A 22699-nucleotide genomic window follows, 5' to 3' on the forward strand; every position below is an offset into this window, starting at 1 on the left:
TTGTCAAAATCGTATACAGTCGACCCCCCCTGCAAAGTCACGGTTCAGAGTTTGCGGCCTCAGTCGTTGGCTGTTTTTTTTTTTCCCCAGCCTAGTGTTCCCGTGCCATAAGTGGCGGTTCACACAGGGGTGAACTGGCAAGTCGCGCTCTATGCAGTGCAATGGAAGCGTTTCAATTAGAGTTGCCACTAGGGATGAGCTCAGGCGTGTTCGCAAGGAAGTCGGCGCATCGCTGGCAGTGAGACATTGCCCCAATGTGCGGCTGCAGAGATTGAGCAACGTCTCATTGCCTGTGATTGGCGCTGCGCGGACTTCCTGGCGGGCTCTGCGCATGTTCCATGCGAACGCGCCTGAGCTCATCCCTAGTTGCCACCTCATACCTTTGAATTACACAGGTTCTGAGGTTAATTAACCACTTCAGTCCCAGAGGATTTGGCAGCTCAATGACCAGAGGGCTTTTTACAATTTGGCACTGCGTCGCTTTAACTGGTAATTGAGCAGTCATCCAAAGGAAATTGCTGAGAGGCATGTTGAGCCCATTGAATATTTTATTTTTTTGTCACAAGTGATTGAAAAATGACAAAAAAATAAAAACATTACATAAAGTTGTCACTAAATGATATATTGCTCACACGTTCTATGGTTATATGTGGGAATTACACCCCAAAATACATTCTGCTGCTTCTCCTGTGTACAGGGATACCTCATTGGTTAAACTTTTTGGGAGCCTAGCCGCATACAGGACCCCGAAAACCAATCACGGCCTTTAGGATTTTGAAGGGTGTACATTTTTGATTTCACCCCTCACTACCTATCACAGTTTTAAAGGCCATAAAATGCCAAGATGGCACAACCCCCCCCCCCCCAATGGCCCCATTTTGGAAAGTAGACACCCCAAGATATTTGATGAGAGGCATGTTGAGTCCATGGAATATTTTATTTTTTGCTGCTAGTTGCGGGAAATTTATTTTTTATTTTTTGCACAAAGTTGTCACTAAATGATCTATTGCTCAAACATGTCATGGGCATATGTGAAATTGCACCCCAAAATACATTTTGCTGCTTCTCCCGAGTATGGTGATACCTCATGTGTGAGACTTTTTGGGAGCCTAGTCTTGTACAAGACCCTGAAATCCAAGCACCGCCTTCAGGCTTTCTAGGGGCGTAAAATGTTCACTTCCTCACTACCTATCACAGTTTCAAAGGCCCTGAAATGTCAAAATAGCACAAACTCCCCCCCCCCCCCCCCCCCCCGCCATGACCCTGTTTTGGAAAGAAGATACTTCAAGCTATTTGCTGAGAGGCATGTTGAGTCCACTGAATATTTTATATATAGTTTCGGGAGCATTACAATTTTTTTTTTTTTTACACAATGTTGTCACTAAATTATATATAGTTCAAACATGGCATGGTTATATGTGGAATTACACCCCAAAATACATTCTGCTGCTTCTCCCGAGTATGAGGATACCACTTGTGTGGAACTTATTGGCAGTTTAGCCTTGTACAGAAACCCGAAAACCAATCACCGCCTTTCTAAGGGCGTACATTTTTCATTTCACTCCTCACTACCTATCACAGATTCATAGGCCATGAAATACCCAGTTAGCACAAACCCAAACCCAAATGACCCCATTTTGGAAAGTAGATGCCCCAAGCTATCTGCTGAGAAGCATGTTGAATATTGCTGATGTCACTTTTTGTCACAATGTTTTGAAAATTGAAAAAAGAAAAAAAAAAAATTTTTATTTCCTTAATTTTCAAAAATAAATGAGATCTGCAAAATACTCACAATGCCTCTTAGAAAATACCTTGGGTGTCTACTTTCCAAAATGAGGTCATTTGAGGGGTTTTGTGCTATGTGGACATTTCAGGGCCTCCGTAACTGATAGGTAGTGAGGAGTAAAATCACAATTTTACGCCTTTAGAAATCCTGAAGGCGGTGCTTGGATTTTGAGGTCTTGTACGTGGCTAGGCTCCCAAAAAGTCTCACACATGAGGTATTCCTGTACACAGGAGAAGCAGCATAATGTATTTTGGGGTATAATTCCACATATAACCATGCCATGTTTGAACAATATACTGTATAATTTAGTGACAACTTTGTGCAAAAAAGAAAAAATTTAATTTTCCTGAAACTTGCGGCACAATATCAAATATTCCATGGACACAACATGCCTCTCAGTAAAAAGCTCGAAGTTTCTTCTTTCCAAAATGGGGTCATTTGGGGGGGAGGGGTTTGTGCTATCTTGACATTTCAGGGCCTCCGAAACTGTGATAGGTAGTGAGTAAGTGAAATCAACATTTTACGCCCTTAGAAAGCCTGAAGGCGGTGATCGGTTTTCGGGGACTTGTATACGGCTAGGCTCCAAAAAAGTCTCACACATGTGGTACTACTACATACTCAGGAGAAGCAGCAGAATGTATTTTGGGGTGTAATTTCACATATGCCCATGGCATGTTTGAGCAATAGAACATTTAGTGACAACTATGTACAAAAGAAATGTCATGTTCCCGCAACTTGTGGCAAAATATAAAATATTCCATGGACTCAACATGCCTTTCATTAAATAGCTTGGGGTGTCTACTATCCAAAATGGGGTAATTTGGGGGTTTTGTGCTATCTTGGCATTTTGTGGCCTTCAAAACTGTGATAGGTAGTGAGGAGTAAAAGCAAATTTACACCTTTGGAAATCCTGAAGGCGGTGATTGGTTTTCGGGGTCCTTTACATGGCTAGGCTCCCAAAAAGTCTCACACGTGAGGTATCCGCGTACTCAGGAGAAGCAGCAGAATGCATTTTGGGGTGTAATTCCACATATAACCATGCCATGTTTGAACAATATATCATTTAGTGACAACTTTGTGCAAAAACAAATAAAATAAAAAAGTGTAATTTTCCCAAAACTTGTGATAAAATATTCCATGGTCTCAAAATCCCTATCAGCAAATAGCTTGGGTGTCTACTTTCCAAAAAGGGGTCATTTGGGGGGTTTGGACTGTCCTGGCATTTTATGCACAACATTTAGAAGCTTATGTCACACATGACCCACTCTTCTAACCATTGAAGACAAAGTCCTTTCTGACACTTTTTGATTACATACATTTTTTATTTTTTTGCTAGAAAATTACTTTGAACCCCCAAACATTATATATATTACATTTTTTTTTCACACAGTATTTGCGCACCGATTTTTCTAACGCAATTTTCTTGGAAAAAACAAACTTCTTTTAATTGTAATGCACTAGAACAGATTATATTCCCAAAATGTTTGATGAAATAAAAAAGATGATCGTATGCTGAGTACATGGATACCAAACACGACATGCTTTAAAATTGCGCACAAACGTGCAGCGGTGACAAACTACATATGTTTTTAAAAGCCTTTACAGGTTACCATTTTAGATCTACAGGGGAGGTCTACTGCTAAAATTACTGCCCTTGATCTGACCTTTGCGGTGATACCTCACATGCATGGTGCAATTGCTATTTACATATGACACCAGACCAACGCTTGAGTTCAGCCCTTGCGCATGAGCATAGGGGAACAGGGGTGTTTTTTTATTATTTATTTTTCTTTTTTATTATATTTTTAAACTGTTCCTTTTTTTATCATTTTTATTGTTATCTCAGGGAATGTAAATATCTCCTATGATAGCAATAGGTAGTGACAGAGAGGGGAGACATTCCCTCCCACTGCTTATAAAAGCAGTCTAGAGGCTAATTAGCTGCTAGGATTTATTTTATATGAAAGCCGACCACTGGCTGAAAAGAATGATACCAAGATGATCATTCTGGTATAACCACTCAAAGTCCAGCAACATCCTTGTTGGGTATACATTGTAATGTTCTTTTTTTCATGCAGCCTATGGGATGAACGAAAAAAAGAGATTGATCGGTGGGTATGCCCACCTTTAGAATATTGCCCTTCATCCATCCACTTCTAATGATGGGCATACAGCACCATTTTGTTTTTAACTGTGGTGGTGTAATCACCTGCAGCGCTGGAGTCGCTGATTTACGTATCATGGGAGGAAACGCTGTTGCTGTCAAGATAGATAAATCAGTGCTGCAGCTAAATGGCCTAAGAAATATATGCCAAATGGCATGGTATGGACACATCTTGACAGGCATAATAGGACCAGCAAAACGAGAGAAAAAACGTACAGCACTCATGAATAGGGACTGGTATCGGGCTCACGTCCTGGAGCTACCAGGATAGAGCCCAAACTAAATGCAGCCATCAATTAGATCAGGGCAGGTCTAGGGGGTGGTCCTATATCAATGGGGCAGCCAATAGAGTAAGTGATAAGGCGGTCTGGAGTGCAGTGGCGGGAGAGGAATAAATCCAATAACATTTTTTTTTTTTTTTTTTTTCTCACATATCCAGTTATCCTGTATTTAACTTTGTTTCTCTCTAACATTGTTACCAATTTTGCTGTATTTTTGCTTTGAGATTTCCTGTTCTTTATGTGATGCAATATTTATATACCCCTGATGAAGAGACTTTATTGATGTAAGATCTCGAAACGCGTTGGGTTTGTTGCCCTCTGTCCACTGCAGGGTCTTCTACAGTTGGATCGGGGAAGCACACAGTATAACAGGATATGTTCAATCATTTGTTGATGTTTGGAAACAGATGTTATGTATATTGTATTTAGTATTGTTTATTTTAATGTTTCTATACTATTAAATTACGTATTGTTATTTCAATTAAATTTTGTATATTTTGTATGGCCACTTGCCCATTTCAAAGTCCTCTCCCCAGTGGAGTAAAAGTGTGTTTTTTTTTTTTTTTTTTCAAATTATTTGGTATATTAGGATGGGGCACTGTTAAGGCCTTTCTAGATTTGTGATGCTCAGCACCTGGTTCAATTTGATTTCTCATTGATGTTTTAGGGAGAATCGGAAACACCCAAAACTAGCTACCATCAATTTTATCTTTTAAAAACCAGTTTTATATTTTGATAATAGCCAAATTTAGAAGATGCACACAGTGCTTCAACGTGTGCTATCTCCAATCATGGGGGATCAATGTACGTGTTTTGTGGGTGCAACCCCTTCCTTGCTACTAAAGTGGCTGAGATGAAGAGGTTGCACCCCCATAACACGTATATTGATCCCCCATGATGGGAGACAGCACATGTTGACATTAGGCATGGGATCAGGAGGAAAATGCCCAATTTGAATCACAATTTGTGTGCATCTTCCAAATTTGGCTCTTACAGGGGTGACACCCCATGTGATGAAGGCAATATCAACACAGTTTAGACATACTCATGTCTGATATTGTCTTCACTTTTCAAAGTTGAACTTTGTAAGTTTCTCAGTTCTGTATGTTATGCTTTCTCAAAAACGGCAAGTTATATTAATGTTACCAAAAATAATGTTATATACACCAAATATGTTGGTTTGTTATAAAAACCCTTTTACAAACGCACATGTGAATGTGCTTTGAGTAAAAAGTTTAATTATCAACAATGTGTGGCTTCCTTTTTCAATGCACAAAAGCAGTATTTGTAGTAAAGTTGTTGCTTTCTGTGGCAATGGGTGTTATTTACTAAAGGCAAATCCACTTTGCACTCCAAGTGCAGTTTCAAGTGCACTCTTGTAGTGCATAATGGATTTGCCTTTAGTAAATAGCACCCACAATGCTTTTTAATTTTCCCCCGATCATGCCATTTTCATGACTCCACACATTTCTGCAATGGTGCTGAAAATGAGGAATATTTTTGTCAATAATGCACTACATACATTAACAACAAAAACAAGGTGTGTGTGTGTAGCAGACCCACAACATAATAATATTATCTGAAGAAGAGACTCACCTCATCTCGCCCAGAAATTTGGTTTGCACTGTTGAAGAAAAAGGCCCAAAACATAACCAAACAAAAAGCTAGGAGACACCTAAAGCAAACCCAAGCAGTAAATGAAAACAAATATTATTGCAGTTTCAAAGATACATTTGAGGGTGAGAGTCCTCATAGGGAATGGCTGCATAAGATGGTCCCCCAGCGCAAACGCTTCATCCGTGATGAAGACAAAGGGGAGTCCTTCCACATTCTCCTCTGGAGGTGGCAAACCCAATCTGCCACTCTGGAGACGCCATAGAACTCCGTATGCGCAATCACTCCATTTTCTGACATTTTTCTCCACGTCCACATACAGGAACTCGTAGGCAGCTGACACCACCGCCAACATCACAATACTATTATACCCCTTGTAATTATAATAGTAGGACCCCGAGTTGGAAGGTAAGAATATGCAGACGTGTTTCCCATCAATTGCACCTCCACAATTGGGAAAGTCCCAACAGGTGGCAAAGTGGGAGGCCACAGTCTGCCATTCCTGTGACGTTGAAGGAAACTGTGGAGTCAAACAAAAAAAAAATGAGTCATTTTGCAGCTGAATGCATAAATAATGTGTGTTAAATTTTGCCAGCCCCTCCTTACATACACTATTGGCAGCCCACTGGACAGGTAAGAAGTGTCATAATACCAAAAAATATATATACACTGAAAAATGGAAGCACATTTTTACATTCTGCTATTACCTATCAAGATAATAATAGGAGAAAAAAAATTTAAACAGTAGCATTTGAAAGTATTGAGGCAGGCCCTTGCACTACATGCTTTGGTGAATTAATCCATAAATCTGACCACAAAAGAGGTAGGTATAGTGTGTATGGGTTTGGCAAAGTCAGCAGATAGAGGATTGCTATCAGCCAACTTATCGGTTGGGGGAGAGGGGTTCCTAATGAGTTTGGCCCACCAAAAAATAAGCCTCTGGCTTTTTTGGAGGTGTTTAGGGGAAAGCACTACTATAGAGCTGACAAAATACATTGTTAAGTGACTAGGCTATAGGTGTATATGGGCCCAGAAGAGCATGCTGCGGAGGTTAGTGAAGGCAAATATGCATGAAGGACAAAAAAGGAACTTTAAAAGCTTCCAGCATGATGGCAGAACAGGTCTCTGGAATAATGATCCCCGGAGCCTGGGGGGAGATGCCTGTGGAGAACTTGAGATCCTGCAGGCTTCTCCCTGTCGCCAAGTATCACAACATGGCAATTAGCCTCTGTACCGGAGTGATGGCTTGCCTCATGCAGGTATCCTGCCTGCTGATATAAGGAGTCAGCAAAGCCAACAGATTTTGAAAAACGGGGTCCTTCATCCTGAGATAATTCCTGAAATCATCAGGATTATTCTCCCGGATCTCACAAAGCAAAGGCATGTGCGAGAATTGGACACGCTGGAGCAAGCAATTCTTGCTCCATGAACTCCTCCTCACCCTGTTCATGGACTGGGCTTGTGTCAAAGCTAAAAGCCCAACCCCAAGCCCCTGCACAGCACAAACTCTATGGATTATCAGAAAGCACCGATAAATGGCAAGGCCTGAAAGAATAAACTGAAAATCAGCAACAAGAGGACAATAAGCACTGGAGATCAAAGAGTACTATCTAAAATAGCATGCAATGACAAACAAATGCGAACTGACTACACACACTGATAAGCAGATACGCACCGACAAGCACAAACTGAAGAGCAGTAACGATCTGAAGCACAACCCTATCTACTAACACGTGATAAACACGAGATCAGCAGAAGGAGCCCAAAGGGTGCCGCACGTGGTGCTGAACTTCCCTTTTATAGTCCCGTCATATGCGGTTTAAGTCATTGCGTTCTTCATGATCGGAAAATTCCGACAACTTTATGCGACCGTGTGTATGCAAGACAAGTTTGAGCCAAAATCCGTCGGAAAAAATCTGAGAGATTTTGTTGTCGGAATGTCTGACCATGTGTACAGGGCATAAGTCTTACCATACCTGCAAAGCAAATATAATAAAACATAGTAAAAATAAAACATTGCAATCTGCGCCTAAAAAAATATATGTCGAAGCATGGAGGCAATCCACCCCTAATGTTAGGAGCGAATCGCTCCTCCACCCCTGTTGCCCCCATGTTTCAGCATATATGCTCTTTTTTTTTAAACTGTGGTGGTAAAATCACCTCCGACAGTGCTGGAGTCACGGCTTTATGTATTGTGGGAGAAAACGTTGTTGCTGTCAAGATAAACCCATGCTGCAGCTGAATGGCGTACCTGCTAAGCAAATGATGGTTAACAATAAAACAAACATTACCGCATAACATATCATACCTGCAAAGCAAATACAATAAAACATAGTAAAAATAGAGAGAACGATAGATATAGAACAATGGTGAGCAGACAGTAGAGAGCGAACATAAGAGAGAGAACAATAGAGAGAGAGGAGAAAAATACAACCACAACTATTTTTGGATTTTTTATTTTAGATTTATTTGGGAGGTTTTTTTTTCACTTTTTTTCACTTTTATAAAAACTGTAAACTGAACGTTGCAGATTAGGGTCTCTCAAAATGTGATGGCCTTCACGTCTTTCGAGACCCTGTGTTAGTGTGCCTATGACTGTGTGGTGCTGTACCCTACCCTAAAACTCCACTAGTGTGTGGTAGAGTTTGAAACATTCACCAATGCAGAGAACAGGTTAGTCAGGACAGGAGGGACAATAAAAGCAGGTGTCACACCTAAATCCGCATTTGCTGCAGACACAACATCTTTTTTGGGGGTTTCTTTGGGTAGGTGTACCAGGAAGGACAAAAGAAAGGAAAATGCCTCTCATGCACCCGGCTCACTGCATTTGGATTGGAAAGCTGGGTAAGAGCACCATCTGGAAACAGAAGGCCTCTGCCGATCTCTTTAATGGAATTTAAGGAAGGATCCACTCCGTCCTGAAGCTCTGTATAGCACATGAGCGTTCAGCAAAGCCAATTGTATACAGACACTTTTTTGTACCAGCGTCTGGCCTTAAGGGCAATTAGGTACGGCACCAACAACTGGTCATTGAGGTCCACACCTCCCATATTAAGTTTATATTCCTGAACACGGAGGGGTTTCTCCACAACACCAGTCGTTGCAGGAATTTGGACTGCCGTGTCTGTGTAAATCGAGGACAGAACAAAAACATTCCGTGAATCCCTTAACTTCACTGCTAACAAATTATTACACCTCAAGCAGGCTCCCTCCCCCCATCTAAGTCAGGATTCTACAAGCCATTGAGGGAAGCCCCGGCGATTAGATCGCAAAACGTTGGTTGAATTGGTTCACGAGTGGGAAAATTTTGTAGTGTTGATCAAATCCAGGGTCACCCCGAGGACGACAGAGTTCATTGACACTGAAGTGCATGAACCGCAAGATCTGCTCGTATTGTGTCCTGGTCATGGAGGCAGAGAACACGGGCATATGGTGAATTGGGTCAGTGGACCAATAGGACCGCAACTCACTCTTTGGATATGCCCATGAGGAGGGATAGGCCCAGAAATAAATTCGGAACCCGTAATTGGTCTCCAATCTCTGGCAAGGAACAACTGTTGATTAACAGTGATGACTTGACCAGCATACAAATTGCTTTGGTCCACAATAGATCTATAGAGATCTTCGGTGAAAAACAGTGAATAAAAATCAATTGCCGTAAAATCAACTGTTTCCATCTGAATTCCGGGTTGGCCAGTGAATGGGGGAAGTACAGGTGCTGCAGAAGTGGCGGGTTCCCAATTAGGATTGGCGAATGCAGCAGGAAGGGCACTATGGGCCTGTGTTTGTCTTCTTTTTGGTGGCAGCGGGACACTACTTGTGCTTGCTAGCTTGAACTGCACTTATGGGACTTGCCACGTCACCAAGTGTTACTGTGTTACTGCAGTGCTGGATCTATGACCAGGATGTACTAGACTGCTGGTGCTTGCGAGTTCACCAGCAGGAATAGCGGCACTACTACTGGCTCTCTGCTCCATATGCACCTCAACGACAGCAGAAGAAGATTGGGGTCTGGTACGCCTGACCTTGGCAGGGACCACAACTCCGTCGTCAGAACTATCTGTCAGGGTGCCGCTGCTGTCTACAGGTTCGTATTCTGAGCCTGAATCTGGCAGATGAGTGACTTTCTCTTCACTCTCTTTCATGCTCAGAAGCGTGTAGGCCTCTTCACTAGTGTACCTTCGATTTGCCATTTTGGGCTCTAAATTTACTGGTACACTAGTGAGACTCACAGGTAAAAAAGCTCCTGACTGTTAGCAACTGATTCAAACGCTACCAAAAAAAACTGTTAGCATTCACAGGGATCAGGCCTGACTCTGCAAATGCTGCAGTTTTGTGTGTTGAGTTTTGTAAGAGACAGTGATCAATCAATACTGCACTTGGGTGGGCTGGGCTGGGCGGAGGGGCTAAACGCAGGTGCTAGCAGGTATCTGGGCTGATCCCACTAACATTGCATTTTTGGGAACCCTAAACTGCTGGGGACCTAGTATAGATCTGATCAGATCAGATATCAATTTGTTCAGACACTATACTACTAACGGAGGGGTATGGTGTGTGCGTGGGTGTTAGCGGTACTGGCACTAATCTGATGCTGCCTGTGGAGACGCAGACCCTATCTGATGCTTAAACCTAACTTTGATCACCTGCTGGTCGATCAGGGTGTTAAACCTTTATTGGGAAAAAATACAGAAGATGCCTTGACACTATAAAAAATAAACTAGCTAAACTGCGTCACTCGTGACACAATACTGTGATCACAGGTGACGGGGTAATCAAGGGGTTAAACCTTTTTTGGGGGGGGTTAGGGGAGGTCCCTAGTCCTATCTGGGCCTAAGACTAAATACCCTAACACTGATTTTTGTCACTAATGAGACTAGTACAGCGATCAAAAACAAATCTGATTGCTGTACTGCGTGACACTGTGACAGATGTGGTGAAGGGGTTAAACGGGGGTGGGGGGGGGGGGTGATCGGGGGGTGAATTGTGTGCCTACATGACCTGGTGTCAGTATAGTGTTGTGCAACTCACTTTTAGATGCTCTCTCCTCTCAGTCTGGAATGGAAAAGACCGACACGAGGAGAGATGACATCACTTCCCCTGTCAGTGTTTACAGTTACACAGACACGGGAACGATATCATTCATCAGGAACGATCACCGGGTGCAGGCCAGATATCATTGACCTGGGCCTGGGGATTGATCAGCTCCTGATTGAATATGATCATCGGGGATGGCGGGGGCATGCACGTGCACCCCCCCCCCAGCAGGCCGCACATCACGTATAGTAACATGATCTCTCAAAGCTAGACCAACCTGCCACAGTAAAACTGCAGCTGCTGGTCCGGAACCGGTTAAATGCAGATAAGGCACCAAGTGAGTTTAGTAAAGGGATAAGGTGGCGACCATAGTTCTAATAGGAGTGACTCAAGGTTCCTGTACTACTTGGGGGTAACTTCAGAGCGGCTTGCATTGATTTCTATACAGAAGTAGTTTTGCTAGCCACTCCTGTGTGAACCATTTATAGGCCTTTTTATTTTTACCACATCTAAAATTCGCAGATTTTCCCAATTCATGGGTGCTCAAAAAACATAACCCCCCCCCCCCCACGCAAGTTTCAGGTTTAATTTCCACATTGTATTTTACAGTATTCCTAGTCCACTCCTATTAGGGTACTTTTACACTTGGGCGGAGGTGCGCTGGTGGTAAAGCGCTGCTAGTTTTAGTAGCTCCTTACTGTCATTTTAACAACGCTTTCCGGCCACTAGCGGGTTGCTTTTAACCCCCACTAGAAGCAGCCAAAGAAAGGGTTAAAAGCACCCGTGTTGCAGCACTTTGCAGGTGCTTCGACAGCACTGCCCTTTAATGTCAATGGGCAGGCTGTCTTGAGAGCGGTGTATACAGCGCTCCTACGCAGCTCCAAAGATGCTGCTTGCAGGACTTTTTTTTCCTATCCTGCAAGCACACCACTCCAATGTGAAAGCACTCAGACTTTCACACTGGGGAGGCATGAGAGGCGCTTTACAGGCGTTATTTTTAGCACTGAGATGCCTGAAGAGCGCACCAGCGTGAAAGGGGTCTTAGGGCCAATTCACACCAGAATGCAGTGCCAGAAACCTGGCATTGCCCACAACACATTCAAAATGCACTGCACTTGCGATCTGCACTGGGTATCGGTTTGCACCTGATTTAGGGTTGCCACCTTTTCTTAAAGCCAAACCCCTGAACACTTTAGCGACTTTTTTTTTGTAGTATACACTATGCATATTAGAGCTGCACAATTCTGGATTAAATGAGAATCACATTTTTTTTGCTTAGAATAAAGATCACAATTCTCAGCGTAACATCATCATTCGCATCATCATTTCAGGCCATGCTGTTTTTTAGTGCTTTCTGTTAGTCCGTTCTGACCAGCCAACCGTTTTGAAGCCATGTTGCGTGTACGTACTCATCGTAGAGTTCATGCTGTGCAGGGGCTTGGTGTTGGGCTTTTAGCTTTGACAGAAGCTTAGTCCATGAACAGGGCGAGGAGGAGTTCATGAAGCAAGAATTGGTTGCTCCAGCATGACCAATTCTTGCACATGCCTTTGCTTTGTGAGATCCGGGAGAATAATCCTGATGATTTCAGGAGTTATCTCCGGATGACGGACCCTGTTTTTCCCAGGCTCTGGGGATCGTTATTCCAGAGACCTGTTCTGCCATTAATCAGGTCCTGCAGAAGGACTATATTAAGGTAAATTTTCTCCTTTAACATCACATTCTATGTATTTAATGTTTGCTAATGTATTGTATTTTCTTTCATCATTCCCTAATTACCATGATTGTAATATGCTGTGCCCCTTTGTCCTCATACATGCTGGAAGCTTTTAAAGTTCCTTTTTTGTCCTTCATGCATATTTGCCTTCACTAACCTCCCCAGCATGTTCTCCTGGACCCATATACACCTATAGCCTAGCCACTTAACATTGTATTTTGTGAGCTCTATAGTAGTGCTTTCACCTATAAAATGTGTACAAATGTTATGTGTGTCCTTAAATTCATGCAGAGCACCAGAGGCTTTTTTTTTGTGGCCAAAACTCATTTGGAGCCCCCCTCACCTCAACCTAAGTCAGCTGATACCATTCCTCTATCTGCTGACTTTGCCAACCCATACACACTATACCTACCTCTTTTGTGGTTAGATTTATGGATGAATTCACCAAAGCATGTAGTGCAAGGGCCTGCCTGAATACTTACAAATGCTACTGTTTAAATTTTGTTTCTCCTATTATTATCTTGATAGGTAATAACAGAATGTAAAAATGTGCTTCCATTTGTTCAGTGTTTATTTTTTTATTATGACACTTCTTACCTGCCCAGTGGGCTGCCAATAGTGTAAGTAAGGAGGGGCTGGCCAAAGTTAACACACATTATTTATGCATTCAGTTCTCAATGAAGTGGAGAGGGTTACCTGTCCAAAACACCCCCCCCCCCCCCCCCAAATCTTTGCAATGGGCCATCAGATGGGGTGAGGAATCTGATAAGTGGACCTTATACTTTTGTCTTTAACTACATACTCATTTTAAAAAAATGTTATACTCATGTTGGCCAAAAATGTTTGTGTCTAATCTGCTTGCAATGTTGATATGCAAAATGACTATTTTTTTCTTCTTGTTTGACTCCACAGTTTCCTTCAACACTACAGGAATGACAGACTGTGGCCTCCCACTTTGCCACCCATTCGGACTTTCCCAATTGTGGAGGTGCAATTGATGGGAAACACGTCCACATCATCCCACCCCCCAACTTGGGGTCGTACTATTACAATTACAAGGGGTATAATAGTATAGTGATGTTGGCGGAGGTGTCAGTTACCTACTAGTTCCTGTATGTGGACGTGGGGAAAAATGTCCGGATGTCGGATGGTGGAGTGATCGCCCAGACGTCTGGCATCTCCAGAGTGGCAGTTTGGGCTTGCCACCTCCAGAGGAAAATGTGGAAGGACTCCCCTTTGTCTTTAGCGCGGATGAAGCGTTTGTGCTGGAGGACCATCTTATGCGGCCATTCCCGGTGAGAACCCTCACCCCGGACCAGAGGGTTTTTAATTACCAGTTGGCCAGAGCTAGAAGAGTAGTGGAGAACACTTTCGGGATAATGGCCAGCCGGTTCCGCCTATTTTTGACTCCAATCCACATGGCAGAATATAAACTGAATCATATAGTGGTTTCCTGTTTCATTTTGCACAATTATCTAAAAAATAACACAACAAACTATGTGGCCTCAGTTGGGCCGGAGGCAGACTTTCCTGAACTTTATAACCTGACAGCACTTGAAGTAGACCTTCCTGGCATGCACCCACAAAGCGCCCGCAAGGTCCGAAACACATATATACAGAGTACTTTGCAGGTAGGGGGGCCATTGATATGCCAGACAATGTCTGAGAGGCATTTTTTAAATACATTTATCTTTGAAACTGCAATAATATTTGTTTTCATTTACTACTTGGGTTTGTTTTAGCAGTCTCCTAGGTTTTTCTTTTGAATTTTTTGGGCCTTTTTTTCTTCAACAGTGCAAACTGATTTTCTTTGAGACATGAGGTGACAGTCTCTTCTTCAGATAATATTATAGTGTTGTGGGTCTGCTACACACACCTTGTTTTTGTTGTTAATGTATGTAGTGCATTACTTCAGCACCATGACAGAAATATGTGGAGTGATAAAAATGTCGTGATTAGGGCAAATTAAAAAGCACTTTGGGTGTTATTTACTAAAGGCAAATCCACTATGCATTACAAGTGCACTGCAAAAGTGCACTTGAAACTGCACTTGGAGTGCAAAATGGATTTGCTTTTAGTAACTAACACCCATTGTCACAGAAAACAACAACTTTACTACAAAAAATGCATTTGAACATTGAAAGAAAAGGAGAAGCCACACATTGCTGATGATAAGAACATTTTTTACTTAAAGCACATTCACATGTGCGTTTATAAAAGGGTTTTACAACAAACCAACATATTTGGTGTATATATCATTATTTTTGGTAACATTACTAAAACTAGCCATTTTTCATAAAACAGGCATGTATCAAAGCATAACATACAGAACTGAGGAGCTTACAAAGTTCAACTTTGAAAAGTGAAGACAGTATCAGACATGAGCATGTCTAAACTGTGTTGATGTTGCCTTCATCACATGGGGTGTCGCCTCTTTAAGAGCCAAATTTGGAAGATGCACACAAATTGTGATTCAAACTGGGCATTTTCCTCCTGATCCCATGCCTAATGTCAACATGTGCTATCTCCCATCATGGGGAGTCAATGTACGTGTTTTGGGGGTGCAACCCCTTCATCTCAGCCACTTTAGTAGCAAGGAAGGGGTTGCACCCAAAAAACATATATATATATATATATATATATATATATAATATAAAAATATAATAAAAATATATATATATATATAAAAAAAAATATATATATATATATATATATATTGTACAGGATGCCGTGGCTGGGTCCTGGAAGGTCGCTATGTTTCCCCTCTGTTTGGACTGTGGTCCCTTTAAGGGAACAAAAGTGGTTAACTCACCTGTCAGAGGAAGTGTGTTTAAAACAAGGCAGGAAGTTTTAGATGGGGGTGGAGGAGTGTAGAGGAGATGGTGGATGGTGTTTTGTGTTTGGTGATTGGTTTGCAGCGACAAAAGTGGACAACAGTGTCCTGCCTGGAAGCCTCCTGGCAGGGTAAGCTACCTGCCACCTAAATAAAGGACTGTTTGATGGAGATAGCAATTTTGGACTTTGCAAGTCAGTGAGATTGAAACCTTTTTCTTTTGTTTTGCTGCTGTAAAGCTATTTAAGTTCAATAAACCTCCTTTTAAGTGAAAAGCCTGTGTCCTGCAATCTAGCTGATCCCCCGAACTTTACAAGTGGTGCTCGAATGCAGGCAGGACAAAGTAACAGGCGTTTTTCTTGCAATTTTTTTTTTGCATTGGATGTAAACTGACATTTAAAGGGACAGTACAGTGAATTTATGTCCTGGGTTAAAGCCGCACAACTGCTGAAACCTGAAACAATGGAGGAGCTAATTAAACAGCTGTCCTTGGCTAATGTGCAAGCACAGACTCGCCATGAGGAAGCTACATTTGAGAGGACGGAAGAGAGAGAAGGGTGGCCCCAGGATCAGTGGGCTGGCTTAATTGCTCCTTTCCTCACCGGAGATCCTCAAAAAGCCTATTTCGACCTACCACCCGAAGACGCTAAAGATTATCAAAAACTAAAGGCAGAAATACTGGCTCGGTTGGGGGTGACTACGGCTGTTCGGGCCCAACGAGTGCACCAATGGAAGTATCGTCTGGATCGGTCACCACGGTCTGAAATGCATGACCTGGTGCAACTAGTAAAAAAATGGCTGCAGCCCGAAGTGTTGTCTGGCTCCCAAATTGTGGAGCAGGTCACTGCCAGATGACCTTCAACGGTGGGTCAGCCATGGAGACCCCAAAACTGTGAACCTCCTCGTCGAAATGGTGGAACAATATACAGTGGTGGAGGATCTGCTTGGCCCTACCAAGCATCAAGGGCCCAGTCTGCCACGGCCTTTCCGATCAACTGCCAGCCTTTGAAAGGATGTCCCCAGGAGCCCTGGAACCAACACCCCGGAAGGCCAAGAGTCATACCCGTTACCCCCCTCAGCAATCTGTTCCTGTTCGGAGAGGAGGGGATGTACAATGTTGGCAATGTCATGCCTGGGGCCATACCCGGGCCCACTGCCCATTGCAGGAAGAGCCCATGGAATGCGGGGTTCTTTGGAGGGGGTCTTTTTATGCCCATAAAGCGTGTACAACACATCTTGACCTTGGAGAGGGGAAATTTGAGTGTGAAGTCCAAGTGAATCGGGCTTTGCTGGACTCTGGAAGCATGGTAACCCTGGTTCACCCTAGAGTAATGGGGAAGATCGGTCCGGTAAGCAAAATTTTACAGGTTGTGTGCATTCGTGGGGACACTAGAGAGTACCCTCTCATCTCGGTGTCCATCTCCACAGCATCTGGCACTGGTACTCAGGAGGTGGGGGTGGTAAAGAACTTGGTACATGACGTTATCATAGGACGAGACTGTCCATTATTTGCAAAACTGTGGGGACAAGGAGAACTATCTGAATGGTCCAGAGACTGGGAAGAAACTAGTCCCTCTGTTCCTGCTGTTGAGGGTACCAACCCTGAGATGCCACGTGATTGTAATATGGACCCAGTTGATAAAAATGCCAAGGATTTGGTTAATGGTGATGAAAGTAGTGCTGATACTGTTAAGGATGTCAAAATGTGTGGTTCACAGACCTACCTGAACACTGAGGGGGGGGGGGGGGGCTTCCCCACTTCAGGTAATGCTGGGGGAAGAGGATGAGGAAGTGGCCTCTACCCCTGCCTTGCCAGATTTGGGTGTTCCCCAGGGAGCATTTGGTACTGCCCAGATGCAGAACCCCACTTTGGCCCGGGCATGGGAACAGGTTGTAGTAATAAATGGGGATCCCCAAGAGCCAGGTGCGAATGAGCGGTGGCCACACTTTGCAATATGTAATGAATTGCTTTATCGGGTTACCAAAGTGAGAAAAAATGTGGTAGAACAATTATTGGTACTCCAACAGTATAGACGCAAGGTCCTGGACCTGGCCCATAATGATGTTTTAGGGGGACACCTGGGAGTTGAAAAGACGGAGGCACGGATCGCCAACTGGTTTTACTGGCCAGGCCTGAAAGCGGAGGTAAGGAGATACTGTACCTCTTGTCCCACCTGTCAGTTGACCGCTCCGGCGACCCACTTCCACACATGCTCCAATCTGCTGATCAAACAAATGATTAAACAGTGGCACGCTTGTGTAATAATTGTCCACGTACAAGTGGTACCCCTTTCCGAATAAGGGTGACACCAAGTTTCACAATATCTTGCCAGCGCTACCTATGTAATCTGGGCAGTTCTCCAGCTCTACGTAACTATATTTTCCCTCATAAACCGTAAAGCTCCATGTATAGCCTGTTGCCCTGTCACAGAACTTATAGAGCTTGACCCCGTATCTGGCACGCTTGTTGGGAATGTACTGTTTGAATGACAAGCAGCAAGGACATTTAATCAGGGACTCATCAATGCAGACAACTTGATGGGGAATAAACAAGGCTGCAAAACGTTGGTTGAAGTGGTTTATGAGGGGTCGAATTTTGTAGAGCCAATCGAATTCAGGGTCTCCACGAGGACGACAAAGTTCATTGTCGTTGAAGTGTAAGAACCGCAAGATCTGCTCATATCGTTTCCTGGACATGGAGGTAGAGAACACGGGCATATGGACAATTGGATGCGTGGACCAATACGTCATTAATTTATGACGTATTAATTTATGTATGTCCATGTTGAGGAAAAGGCCCAGAAAGGTATTAAATTTGTAAACCGTAATTGGTTTCCAATCTCTGGCAAGGCAAGGCAACTGGGGATTAGCAGAGATGTGTTGACCAGCATATAAATTAGTTTGGTCCACAATAGACCTATAGAGATCCTCCGTGAAAAAAAGCGAATAAAAATCAAGTGACGTAAAATCAGCTGTTTCCACCTGAATACCGGGTTGGCCAGCGAATGGGGGAAGTACGGGTTCTGCAGAAGTGGTTGGCACCCAATTAGGATTGGCAAATTCTGCAGGAAGGGCACTATGTGAACGACAGGCCTGCCTTTGTCTTCTTCTTGGTGGCAGTGGGACACTACTTGTGCTTGCCATCCCGCCAGCTTGAACTGCATTTATGGGACTCGCCACGTCACCACGTGTTACTGCAGCGCTGGATGTACGTCCAGGGGGTACTTGGCCGTTGGTACTTGCCAGTTCACCAGAAGGAGTAGCGGCGCTAGTACTGGCTCTCTGCTCCATACGAGGGACCTGCGGTTCTTGCACCTCAGCAACATCAGAAGATCGGGGTCTGGTACGCCTGACCTTAGCAGGGACCTTACCTTCGTCGTCAGAGCTATCTGTCATGGAGCCGCTGTCCTCTACAGGATCGTATTCTGAGCCTGAATCTGACAGATGAGTGACCTTCTCTTCACTATCTGTCATGCTCAGAAATGTGTAGGCCTCTTCACTAGTGTACCTTCGATTTGCCATTTTGGGCTCTAAATTTTGTGGTACACTAGTGAGATTCACAGGTAAAAAAGCACCTAGGCTGTCAGCGACTGTATAAAACATTGCCAAAAAAAAACTGTTAGCAATCGTAGGGATCAGGCCTGACTCTTCGAACGCTGCAGTTATGTGTGTTTTGTAAGTGACAGTGATCGATCTATACTGTACTTGGGTGGGCTGGGCTGGGCAAAGGGGCAAAACGCAGGTGCTAGCAGTTATCTGGGCTGATCCCGCTAACAACGCGTTTTCTGGAACCCTAAACTGCTGGGGATGCTAGTATAGATCTGATCAGACCAGATATCGATCTGTTCAGATACTATACCACTAAGGGAGGTGTATGCTTTGCGTGTGGGTGTTAGCGGTACTGTCATTAACCTGGCGCTGCCTGGGGTGACGCAGACCCTATCTGACCCTAAAACCGAATTGATATCACCCGCCGGGCGATCAGGGGGTTAAACATTTATTGGGTGATGCTATAAAAAGCAAACTAACTAACCAGCGTCACCTGTAACACTTATACGGTGATCACTGGTGAAAGGGTTAACTAGGGGCAATCAGGGGGTTAAAACCTTTATTAGGCAGTATATGGGGGTACCTGACGCTATATAAAAACCTGACGGGGAACCTAAATAACTAAATGGCTAACCAGCGTTACCAGTGACACTTATACGGTGATCACTGGTGAAAGGGTTAACTCTAGGGGCAATCAGGGGGTTAAAACATTTATTAAGTTGTATATGGGGGTACCTAACGCTATAAAAATCTGGCGATGAGCCTAAAAAATAACTGGCTACCTAGCGGCACCAGTGACACTAATGCAGCAATCAGAAAAACGATCGCTTAGTGACACTGGAAAAAGGGTGTGAAAGGGTTACCTGGGGGGCAATCAAGGGGTTAAACCTTTATTGGGGGGGGTAGGGGGCTACCCTGGACCTAAAGGGGCCTAACACTAACTGCCCTGACACATTTTACAATCACAACTGACACTAAAGGCAGTGATCTGTAAATAAATTACCACTGCAATCAGTGACACTGTGACTGGGGGTGGGGGCGGCAGGGGGTCATCGGGGGGAAAAGTGTGCCTATGTGTACCTACGTGTCAGTGTAGTGTTGCTGCACTTACTGTGATGTCTTCTCTCCTTGCCGTCCGGCCAAAAAGACTGCCACGAGGAGAGTGCCATCAATTCCTCCTGCCTGTGTTTACACTACACAGGCAGGGGAAGCTTCTCATTCGCCAGGAGCGATTGCGAGAGGGTGGCCAGAAACCAATGGCCATCCTCTCATCACAGATCACTCCTGAAGCGAAAAGGACCGCCGCCACCTGTTGGAAGGCAGGCACGTACAGGTACGTGGTTGTGCCTGTCTGTGCCATTGGTTAAACTGACCTCATTTACAGACAGAAGTTCACCCCTTTGATCTAAAAGAACCAAATTATACTTCATTTATAGTTATTTCAGCTCTGAACAATGTGGATAAACATTGCATAGATTCTAATATTGGGTGGTCCTTACTCTGCACACAACGCAGAATTGATGTAATGACGTAAAAGTGCCATTCTGCGCAGGTGTAATACGAGCCCATGATGATGTACCCCCAGGGATTGTATCTTTGACATAGGCATCTGCAGAGGGTGTGCCTAGGTCCACCTTAATCACTATGTGCATTGCCAATTCCCCCTACTTTCTGGGCTTCCCCCCTCCGTGTTGCCCCCCTGCTCTGCAGTGCTGCTGGTTGCCTTCTCTTCCCCCCAGATGGCTGCAGGAGATGTTTCAGGGTGGAGAGCGGGGGAAGGGGCTAGTAAATAGTTCCTTAACACAGTGAACACACTCGCTTACTGCATCCATTCTTAACGCAAGCATAGTAAATTGTGTTTACTATGCTTCAGTTTGTGAATGAACAGGAAGCCACTCAGCACAGAGTACTTGCTATTCATTCTCTGTCCATTGCAGCTGAGGCTGCAGAGAAAGGCAAGTGTGTTTGAGCTTTGGAGTGCAAACTCTAATGCAATAGGCTGTGCACATCTATGATCTGGGCTCAGTAGGTTTAATGGTGCTGGGTGAACCCAAATTAAATTTGTATATTTTTTTCATACAAATAGAGCTTTCTATTAAAGCTCTATTGGTTAAAGCCCAACAACCACTTAAATACTGGACAACTTTCTTTGGACTCTAATCTAATGGGGGTCTGTAAGGGGGGACTGATATAAGGGGACTCTGAGCTAATAGGGGGGTCTCTATGGGGAGGGGTGCTAATATAAAGGAACTCTAATCTAATGGAGGTCTGTAAGGGGGGGGGGGGGTGCTGATATAAGCTGACTGATATAATGGTGGTCTCTAATGGAGGGTGCTGACTGCTGATCCAATGGTTGGTCAGCAACCATTAAATCAGCAGTCAGTATCCCCCATTAGAGACCCCCATTAGCTCAGAGTCACCTTATATCAGCACCCCCCCTTACAGACCCCCATTAGAGTCCCTCTATATTAGCCCACACACCCCCTATTAGGTCAGAGTCCCCTTATATCAGCACCCGCCAATTGTAAGCAGGGCTGAGTTCCATTCTGACAGGGGGAAGGGATTGATTCTATGATGCTGCAAAGCAGAGACTCAAATTCATCTTTTCCCCTAGTAAAAGCAGCACACATAGTACACTAAACACTGACTAGGCACACATTTAACCCTTTGATGTTTAACCCCTTCCCAGCCAGTGTCATTAGTACAGTGCATATTTTCAGCACTGATCACTGTATTAGTGCCACTTTTTCATGTCCACAATATCGCAGCCCTGATATAAATGATCACCTCCATTACTAATATAAAAAAAAGAAGACATTCCATAAATATATACCATAGTTTGTAGATGCTATAAAGTTTTCGTAAATCAATCATCATATGCTTATTGGGATTTGTTTTTGTTTTTTTTATTGGATGTTTTATAGCAGAAAGTAAAAAATACCGTTTTCATTTTTTTTTTAATTGTCAGTCTTTTTTTATAAATAAAACATGCATTGGTGATCAAGTACCACCAAAAGAAAACTTTATTTGTGGGAAACAATTTCTACAAACTTTACTTGAGTGCAGCGTTGCATGAGTGCACAATGGTCAGTTAAAGAGGGATTCCACCTACAAAAAAATATTAAAAGCCAGCAGCTATAAATGCTACAGCTGCTGACTTTTAATAGACACTCACCTGTCCCAGGGTCCGGCGATGTCGGCAGCCGAGACCGATCGATTGCTCGGGTCTCGGCTGCTGCCGCCGCCATTCTAGGTGAGGGAATCAGAAAGTGAAGCGTTGTGGCTTCACTTCCCGGTTCCCTACTGCGCATGTTCGAGTCGCCCAGCGCACTAGGAATGGTCCGCTTTGTCTCTGGGACCCGTGTGTGTCCCAGCAGAGAGGAAACGGCATAGACTACGGGAGTCTATGCCCGGAAGTGGGTGCAAATACTTGTCTTAGACAGGTTTCTGCACCCCCCTCCCCCTGAAAGGTGCCAAATGTGACACCGGAGGAGGGGAGGATTCCGATGAGTGGAAGTTCCACTTTAGGGTGGAATCCCGCTTTAAAGTAATGCAGTGCCATAACACAAAAAGTGGCCTGGTCATGAAGGGGGGTACATTTTCCAGAGGTCAGGTAGTGCATGCACAGCTTTTGGTGCAGTTCAGTGCGATTTCAGCCCATTCAAACGAGTGGGCTAAAGTCGCACTGCGCCCAAATTGCATAGGAATGCACAAGCACGTTCT

This window comes from Lithobates pipiens, unplaced genomic scaffold, assembly GCF_037356315.1.
Source record: "Lithobates pipiens isolate NorthernLeopardFrog02 unplaced genomic scaffold, aLitPip1_a1.2 Scaffold_8, whole genome shotgun sequence".
NCBI lineage: Eukaryota > Metazoa > Chordata > Amphibia > Anura > Ranidae > Lithobates > Lithobates pipiens.